The sequence below is a fragment of the Chrysochloris asiatica genome, unplaced genomic scaffold (assembly GCF_000296735.1).
Source record: "Chrysochloris asiatica unplaced genomic scaffold, ChrAsi1.0 scaffold00403, whole genome shotgun sequence".
Taxonomy (NCBI): domain Eukaryota; kingdom Metazoa; phylum Chordata; class Mammalia; order Afrosoricida; family Chrysochloridae; genus Chrysochloris; species Chrysochloris asiatica.
Window position 1 is genome coordinate 1,200,589 of NW_006408921.1, and position 10,311 is coordinate 1,210,899.

A 10,311-nucleotide genomic window follows, 5' to 3' on the forward strand; every position below is an offset into this window, starting at 1 on the left:
TTCTTTGATTCTTGTTCCAGAATGCCAGTAATTCTTACATTATTCCTCTTCATGTTATCCAGCATGAATCTTAAGACTCTCCAGATTGTTTTATCCTTTTAGCTGCTTGCTGCTCTATCTTGGCAGTATTGAGAGATTTGTCTTCCAGTTTGCTAGTTCTGGCTTCCATCTCTTCTAGTCTGTTCCTTTCCCCTTTCAGCCTATTGTCTATTTCTGATATCTTATTATTGATCACCAGGACATCTTTTTGCAGGTTTTGAATTGGTTCCAAAGCTGTGTCAATCCTATTAGATTGTTCTTGCAGTACTTTCCTTACTTCTTCCTTATTTTCCTCAACCCCTTTTCGGAGTATTTTGAATTTGTTTCCATATCATTCTTCTGAATTCCCTCCCAGGCGTATCCAGAACCCACTCCTCCTCCTCTATAAAGCCTTTGTCTGTCTCCAGCTCATTTGCATCTGCTGCTCTCTTCTGCTTTTGGACGTGTTTCAATAATGTTAATTGTTTCTTGTTGGGCATGATTATTCTTATTTTATTATAATTATTATTAATATGATCAGGAGATAGGCGTCTCTTATTGTCTGTAATGTGTAGTAGGTGTGGTTAGGTCTTGTCTACGTGGTGGCCGAAGTGGACGGGTGGCGGTTGTGTGGGCCAGTGGGTGCACGGGCCGGTAGGCATGCGAGCTAGTGGGTGGTGTCCACATCTGATGACCTCAGAAAGTCGCCGTACCTCTCCCTCTCTCTGTGCCATGGATAAACTGACTTGCCTGATGTCCGCACTGAGATCCCACGCTAGGGCAGGGCGATTTTTGCAGGGGGAGGTTATGTCTGCTTTTGAGGCTTTGTTTATTTATGGATTCCCCTTTACTGGAAGCATCGCTTTTTTTGCAAGCACCGCTTTCTGAATGGGCTGGTTCCAGCCCCGCCCTCCAAGCTCTACAGGGGATGGGGGCAGTTGCTGGAGCGGGAGCTGTGTGCGGTCACTGGCGAAAGTTTAAAATGCCAGTAATTCCTCAGTAGTATGATTTTTTAAAAAAGCGAGTTCAGGAGGATGAAGCACTAGGTCTTATGATAGTTCATAAGACTGTGGGTCTGCTACAGGAAGGTTTCCTTCGTGAGGTCCCCCTCCTTTCTCCCTGGAGCTTTTCCTACCTGCGTTGTCTGGCTACAGTCCAGAACTGTGACCTATATAACTTTTGTGAGCGCCAGGGAAAATGGTCAAAGATCCCATATATCCAGGGCTTTTCCTACCTTCGAAGCCAACCCTGTCTTTGTTCCATTCCTTGTAAACAGCTTGTTTACAAAACTGCTTGTAGCTCAAGCAGTCTCCGCATCTGTGCTGCCTCCTCTTGACTCCATCAGCCAAACTGACCCAGCCGATGACCTCCCCCCCACATCAAAGATCCCCAAATGCACCTCCACCCTCTGATTTGGTCCCTCTCTTACCTTCTCCAGGTCCCCAGGAACTCCCCTTACCATCCTCTTCTTCTTCTCCAGCTGCTTCCCCTCCGTACGTTCCTACCCCACCTTGTACTTGTTCCAAGTCTCAAAAGTTAATGGACCCTGAAGTTTCTCAGTCTAGTCACATAATAGCACCCTTGCGGGAAGTGGCTGGGGCAGAAGGAATTGTCCGAATCCATACCCCTTTTCCAATGGCAGAGTTAGCTTTAATTCAATCCAGACTTGTGTCTTTTACCTCAAATTCTGCAACTTTTATTAAGCAGTTTAAATTTCTAATGCAGTCTTACCAACTAACTTATCATGATATTTTTGTTGTTTTAACTAACTCTTTAGCCCCTGAGGAGGGTAGGCGAGTGCTGGAACAGGCATGTGCTCATGCAGACCAGGAACACCTCACCAATAACAATCACCCAGCAGGAGTGGAAGCCGTCCCTGACAGGGACCCCGGGTGGAACTATAACACCCAGGCAGGTATTGTCAACCGAGATAGGTATATTAATTATATACTTCATGGTCTGTGCAAGGCAGCCATGAAAGCAGTTAATTATGACAAACTTAATGAAATTGTTCGACAAGAATGAAAATCCTTCCACATTTCTCACAGGCTCACTGACAGCCTTCGGCAATATACTAATCTAGATCCAGACTCTGATAATGGCCAAAGGTTAATTATGATGCACTTTTTCTCTCAGAGCTACCCCGACATCAAAATAAAACTTAAGAAGCTAGAAAGGGGTCCCCTAACCCCTCAAGCCGAGGCTCTCACTGCTGCATTTAAAGTCTACAATGGCCGAGATGATGCAAGGGCTGTAAAAAAGTACCAGTTTTTAGCTCAGGCCATCAACCCCACCTTGCCACCATGTGTAAGCGGGAAACCTACAAAGCCTCCGGGACCCTGCTTCCGGTGCAACCAGGGTGGACATTGGGCCAAAGAATGCCCAAATCCCAAACGTCCTACCAGGCCCTGCCCCAAATGCAAGCAGAAGGGACATTGGGGTTTCAAATGCCCCCTGGCGTCTACCTGCCATCAGGTTACTGGCCCCCCGTCCCCTCAAACGACCTTATTGGTCTAGCAGCAGAAGACCTATGAGGAGGCCCTGGCTTGTCTGGCCCAGAACAGATTACCACCCAGGAGCCCAGGGTAGCTTTCACCGTGGCAGGCAGGGTGATCACTTTTTGACTCGATACTGGTGCTAGTTTTTCTACATTGCAGGAATTCTGGGGACCCACCTCCCTGTGAAGGACCTCTCTTGTTGGGGTAGAAGGTCAAAAATGACGCCCTCGGCAAACTCCCCTCCTTTTGTGCAAAACTGGCAATTTTGAAATTTTACATTCTTTTTTAGTCCTTCCCTGTTGTCCCATACCTTTATTAGGACGAGACATTTTATCTAAGCTTGACATCTCCCTCAAGTTTGACTTTCTGGGCCTATCCAGCACTCCAACATCTTCCTTTTGCCTCTTACTATCGCAAGCTATTGAACCTCAAGCCCCTCCTTCCCAGTGGCCCATCAATCCCAACCTTGCGAATCCTAAAGTTTGGGACATCCGTTCCCCTTCAATAGCCAAATGCCTCCCCAGTCAAAATCCTCCTCAAAAACCCCACCCATTTTCCAGCCCAAGCACAATACCCTCTCCCACAGTCTAGTCTTTTGGGATTACATCCAATTGTTAAAGAATTACCAACTAATTCCCCCTATAATACCCCCATCCTGGCAGTCAAAAAACCCAATGGGGCCTACCGCCTAGTTCAAGACCTTCGGCTTATTAATGCAGCTGTCGTCCCAGTTCATCCAGTAGTGCCCAATCCTTACACTCTTCTGTCTTCCATTCCCTCTAGCACCACACATTTCTCAGTCCTTGATTTAAAAGACGCCTTTTTTTTCTATCCCCTTGCACCCAGATTCCCAAAATATTTTTGCTTTCAGTTGGATTGATCCCACATCAAAGGTGTCCACTCAATAACCTGGACAGTCTTGCTACAGAGTTTCCAGGATAGTCCTCATCTCTTCGGACAAATCCTAGCCCAAGACCTGTCCCTTCTTCACTTATGGACCTCCCACTGTATTCAGTATGTAGATGATCTCCTACTTTGCGCCCCATCACTAGCAGAAGTCCAGCAAGATCTGTATGCTCTTCTTAATTATATTGCAGAAAAAGGCTATCGAGTTTCACCCACAAAAGTCCAACTTTTTAAAAAGCAAGTCATATATTTAGGGGTGTCTTTGTCTCTGGGTTTCAAATCTATCACCGTTAGCAGAAAACAAATGCTTCGAGACATCCCAACGCCTGCTAATAAACAAGAGCTCCTCTCCTTTTTAGGCCTAGCAGGATATCTCCGGGCCTGGATCCCAAATTATTCCCTTTATGAGGCCTCAAAAGACAATCCCCATGAGTCCTTAGACCCTTCTATTGCTACCCCATTTTTACAGCTCAAGTCCCAACTGCTAGAAGTCCCAGCCCTGCATTTACCTGATCTCACCCATCCCTTTTATCTTTATGTGTCTGAAAATAAAGGGTTTGCATTAGGAGTTTTAGGCCACCAATTAGACCCTACATTTGCTCCAGTAGCTTATTTATAAAAAAAAAAAAACTGGATCCCACTGTCCGAGGATGGGCATCTTGCTTGAGGAGCTTAGCTGCAACCTCCCTTTTAATCAAAAAATCAAAAAAATTAACTTCTAGAGCCCCAACTATTGTCTTAGCCTATCATACTATTGCTGATTTATTAAACTAAAAAACCTACAGGATTTACCCCCTTGCAGGATTCTTTTGCTTCAAAGCTCACTCCTCCATAATCTCTCATTAACCTTCCAGTTGTGCCCCGTCCTTAATCCTTCCACCCTACTCCCTGTACCAGACCAGCAACTGATTCACAATTGCTTAGAAGCCTTAGACGTTTTCTTGCCACATGACTCGCACATCCAGGAAGGATCTCTTTCCTCCCATGACCTAGTTTGGTATACTGATGGTAGTTCTTTCTCCCAAGATAAAATCAAGCATTGTATCTGAAAGTGAAGTTATTGACCAGGGCTCCCTCCCTCCTCAAACAACTAATCAACAAGCGGAGCTGATGGAACTCACACGGGCCTTTACCTTAGCTTCGGAAAAAACACTCACAGATCATACAGATTCCCAATATGCCTTCCATATTCTGCTTTCACATGCAGCTATTTGGAGGGAAAGAGGTTTTTGTTCCACCAAAGGTAATTCCATCTAGAATTCTAAATTTATTATGGAACTATTAAAGGCTTCCAGGCTGCCTGTAACCATTGGCATTGTCTACTGTAAAGCTCACCAGTCAGACCAGTCACCTACAACCAAGGGAAATAATTTGGCTGATCGCATAGTAAAGAAAGCAGCCTTAATGCTGACTGTACTCCCTAGCACCTCAGTAAATCAAGGAGCAGAAACTCAGAAGCCAAGCCAAACCCGGGATCAACTTACGTACCTTCACAAAAATTTCCACCCCAACTCTAGAACATTATTTATCTGACAAGCAATTTTTACATCTTTCCTCCACCTGTGAAATTTGTCAAAAAACAAATCCATCTTCTAAACTCACCCCTTTCCCTACACACCAAGCCAGGGGTCTGCTCCCCAGCCTGGACTGGCAACATGCTGACTCACTTTCACCCACATGCCCAATGTTAACAGGTGCAAACAGTTGACACCTTTTCTGGGTGGGTTGAAGCTTTTCCTACCACAAACAAGTGAGCCTCCACAGTGTCTGCTTTCCTTTTCAAGGAAATTATTCCCCACTTTGGGCTCCCTACTTCCCTCCAGTCAGACAATGGCCCCGAATTCACTTCCCACATAACTAAATTATTGGGAATTTCCTGGCACCTCCACATCCCCTTTCACCCTCAATCATCAAGGAAGGTGGAGCGAACCAACAGGTCAATCAAAGCTGTCCTTACTAAGCTAATCCTAGAACTTCATGCTGACTGGGTCTCACTTCTCTTCTCCCCTTAGCCTTGTTACGCCTCAGATCTTTGCCTAAAGCGCCTCTCCAAATTTCTCCTTTTGAACTAATGTATGGACGCCCTTTCCTACCTCTGGGACTAAAATCTGAAGTGTCTGCCCTTCCACCATCTCTTTTAGTAAGCTGGTTAAATTACTTAAGAACTTTATTATGGCAACATGCTGACTCACTTTTACCCTCACCTTTTCCCACATTACCTTGCTCCTATCAATCAGGAGATGTAGTCCTAATTGCCCCTCTGAGCCTCCCAAAAGAACCCTTGAAACCCAAGTGGATTGGTCCACATAAAATAATTTTAGCCACCCCTATAGCAGTTAAGTTAGAAGGTATCTTGAGCTGGTTCCACATCTCAAGGGTTAAGCCCTTCCACAGCCCTGCTGGAGGACTCGAACCATCATCCCCTCCTAAATACACAATCACAAAAGTGGGACCCCTTAAACTTAAAATAATAAAAACTAAAAAGTTCCCTCCCTGCAGGTCCTCTTCCTAGCAAATATAACGCTCAGCATGGCTTCGGAAAAAGAGGGCAATCCAAGTAGCAGTATTACCCCTAATAGCAATTGCGCTAGGTATTACGGCAGGCATAGCTACTGGAACCGCAGGCATTTCCCACTCAATCACCCAGTCAAAGTGGCTAGCGGAGCAACATGAAGAAGACATAAATCAGCTCTCCATAGCTATCTTCACACTTCAGCAATGTGTTGTCCTCCAGGAAAGTTGTTTTTTCTTTGTCAACCAATCTGGGGTAGTCACCAATCAGATTCGCCAACTTCAAGAGAGCCTTGAGCAACGATGTAGGGAACGAGAACCACAGGGAAATGGAGGGTTTGCTAGTTGGTACCATAATCCTCTATTAAATTCCCTGTTTCCCTTTCCAACCCCACTATTGGTTATCCTCACTTTACTGGCAGTTGCCCCTTGTGTTCTTCATTTTGTTCAATCGCAGGTTAGCCGCATATCTACCCAAATTTCCCAGCAAGCTGCTACCCAGTTGTTATTACAAGCCGAAGACCTAAGAAGAACTCCTAGTTACATGGAAACTGTAGGACCAAGCCCAGTCCAGCTGCTGACCCGGTTCCATCGCTTCTTGGTTAATCTCTGGACTGATTTGCCTTGGTTGGCTCCTCACCCATGCCCTGTCACTGGCCTAATGAACTGGGTTTCCAACTCATGGCTCTAAGGAACCTTTTCTAATTTCATTCCTGCCGAAATTGAGTTTTCCACTTGGTTACCAACTATCCTTGTCCTTCTCCCACCCGAACCAACCCCCACTTGTTGGAGAGATCCCCTGTTAGATTAACGTACCCTCAGGGCGGGGTCTATTGTCCAAGAACCTTGGGGCCACCATTCTGCAAACAAATTGCTTCCAACACTTTATGTCCTGGCCTTTGACATCCTAGAAAGATGAGCTTTACCCCAGTTTATTCAGGAACTGTTTTCCCCTTTATTAGCTTATAATCTCTGTAAAATGGGACCAACAGTCCCTGCATTGGGACAGACCAATGCTAACCGATATCTTATACACCACTCCCCTTCTTCAGTAACTAACGTATACTAACGTATGTGCTATCGCTCTTCTCAAGGTATCCCATTGAATAGCCCAATAAAAATTCTGTTGCTACCTACAACAACGCCAACAATGACAAAGCTGTCGCTGACCGTGATCCAAGCCCAAAGACCAAAGACAACCTTGCCCTCCCCCCACCCCCCCAAAGCCAGCTGGAAGTAGCTATGGAAAAATGACCGTCGTCCCTTCTCCCGTGGACATGGATCATAGAGATGGCCATTCATTTTTCTTATTTCACCAAAGAGGGGGAAATGTTACAATAATCAGTCAGTCACAATCAGGCCCGCCATTTTAGGCTGTACCTTCCAGGTTCTTCCCTCTCCCTTCCCTTCAACTCCAGTTTGTAACCTTAGGTTTCTATTTCCCCGCCAAACTAAGCTGCAAGGTGTGCCAGAGCTAAATAACCCCAGCAATGATGTGTGATCTCCTGATTTGAACCTATATAAGACCACTCCCTTCCTGTTGAACTCACTTCTGCCTTCGTTCTTGGGCAGAAGTCACCTTGTTCTTCCTCACCCTGAATAAAAGTCTCTAGACGGGCCGTTTGGTGTGTGGTATGGTTGATGAGTGATGCCGGGTTGTTTTGTTTTTTCCTTTCAGTTGTTCCACGCTGTGCTGAGGTGATGAGTAACAATGTCTTGTGATGTTTCGCTGTGGCAACATCACTCTTTACTCTTTGCTATTCCAGTGTCCACGATCAATTCAAAATAATCTAAAGGAGAAAGTCAAAGGCTTGGAATTACAGCTGCAGAGGCAAAGCCTCTGAATATTAACTTACCCTGATGAGGCCCCTCCAGGGGAGCTGGGGACCCCAGGTCACCATTCTGACCATGGCCTCTCTCATGTTGGAGTTTGCTTCAGTGATCTCAGGATCCATGGCAGAATCTCTCAGTGATGAGGAGAAGACAGAGCAGGAGGCCACTACAAGCATCTGGTCCCAAGGTCATTCTTTTTTCAAGCTGACATCAATGAGAAAAGTCCCAATTAACCACATATTTACCACCTCCAAAAAGCTACTTCTATTTGAAAATCGATGACCCATATAGTCACACCAAAATGATCTCAAGAGGAACCTCCATGTTCCTAGAGGAGTCAAAATGAAAAATGCCTGAAAAGTCTAAAACTGCCCATTTTAGGGCAACCAAGCAGAAACAATGATCAGCAGAGAGGCAACTTGAGTGCTCACTCTCAGGGCCCCTCACACCTGGCTGCAAGTGAAGAGCCACCTTCCCCAAAGTCACATTGTCATCACTCATCTTTCCCACGACACTCTGAACTCCCCGAGCAGCTGCTTGCATTCACTCCAGACTCAAAGTCCTCCTTTCCTGGAGTACTCTCCTATCACCCACAACTCTGTTGAAAGCCCACCCAGATTTACCACCTCCAAAAATTACTTCTGTTTGAAAATCGATGGCAATGTCTAGATACCACCCAAGATCGCAATTCATCTTGGCTCCTTAACAAGACAGACAACATGTAAATGAGACAAATGCTCTATAATCCTCAGCCGCTCCCTATTCCCACCCCAAGTATCTAAACCTTGATACAGACACAGCTTGGTTTCTAGCTAAGCTATAAAAAAGCACCTTCCACTGACTCCAAGTGGCCCACAATGCCTCTGAGGCTGGCAGATGTTAGCAGGAGAGAAGCACAAATGTGTGAAAGCGACAGCATTTGAAAGGGATGGTTATGGACCCTCCAAACACAGGAAACTGCTTTCAGCAATTCCTCTCCCTGCATTATCAATGACCAGGACACAGTGAGTCCATGATCACTTTTGAATGCAGGTACTTACAAGGGCAGAATGAGATCCAGGAAGGGAAGTAGACACCAGTGGCCTGTGGAAGAGGCTGGTTAGGAAGAACAACACAATCCAAGCACAGGACCCTAGCTGCCATTCTTTTCTGTGAATTCCTTATAAAACTTTCATACCAAGGGAATTCCCAAAAAATCACTCTAAGTAAAGACACTGGGGTTAAATATTAGAGTTGGAGAACGTAGGAATCCTATGATTCTAAGAATGTCCAAAATCATCTCCATACAAGCTACAATATAGATGGAGCTGGAAGACAAGCTAGTGAAGTCAGTCAATCATAAAAGGAAAAATATTCTATGACTTCATTTATAGAAAAAGACAAGCAAAGGTAAATTTATAGAGACTAGAGTTTATTAGTAATTACCAGGGGTGAGAGGGAGAAGGAAAAGGCGGCTAATGGAGATGGAGAAGTTGCACCAAAGGGTTGCAAAGATAATTATTAAAATTGTTGTCAATAATCTGTATATTTGTAAAACTCTGACTGGCAAAAGTTGTGACTGATATATTTAAGACAATGACTTAAAAAAAAAAAAAAGCGAATGAAAGAAAGAAAGCTACTGAGGCTGCTTATGTACAACCAAAAACTTCAAGGGATAAACCAAATCCTTGGTTTGGAGGTTCAGAGTCATAGTTTCATGGCACAGCCCAGTTAACTGGTCTAATAACATGTTTAGTGGTTTTGTTTTACCTCTTTGTGTTTAGGGTCTTTTAAAGCTTGCAGACAGTTATCTAAGATACAGTAACTGGGCTCTATTCACCTGGAGCAATAGAGGAATAAAAAGGGTCAGGAATAGGAGGAGGAGATGGACTGTGAGGCTAATTGCCTCCATGAACAACTGCCTCCTTTGCCATGAGACCAGAGAACAGATGGTGATGGAAAATTTTGACCACAGATGCTTTAGAGGAATCCTGATCAAAAGAGGGAGAAATGCAAAGCAGAATTTGTAATTCTCATGGGCTCTATAGTCAAGAGGGCTAGATGAATCCCTGAAATTACTGCCCTCAGATAATCTTTAAAACTGAAACCAAAAAAATTCCCTGAAGTTTTCTTAAAACCAAACAATAGTTTAACTTAACTAAACTATTAAAAGATGTCTGTCTTGAAGCATTATGCTCTTTGAAGAATTATCTATATGGGATGAAATTAACAGTAGCAACTTGAAAGATTTGAGAGGAACATTAGGACAAGAGGAGTTTATGCTAATAGAAGAGAAATAACTCAGAAGAGGAGAGTGAAAATGGAGGCACAACTTGAAGGCTGTGATCAACATCGCTGAGTTGTGCATGTAAATACAGTTGGATTGTGCCGGGGTCTGGCCTCGGCAAGGGGGTGAGGACCCGAAGATGGGGTGTCCGGTGACGATGGCGAGAGAGAGATAGAGAGAGAGAAAACAGACACAGAGAAAACAGATACAAAGAAGACAGACACCCGGGCTTGATGCAAGCTGCCAGACAGAATGCTCAATGGCTGACATTTTCCCTTC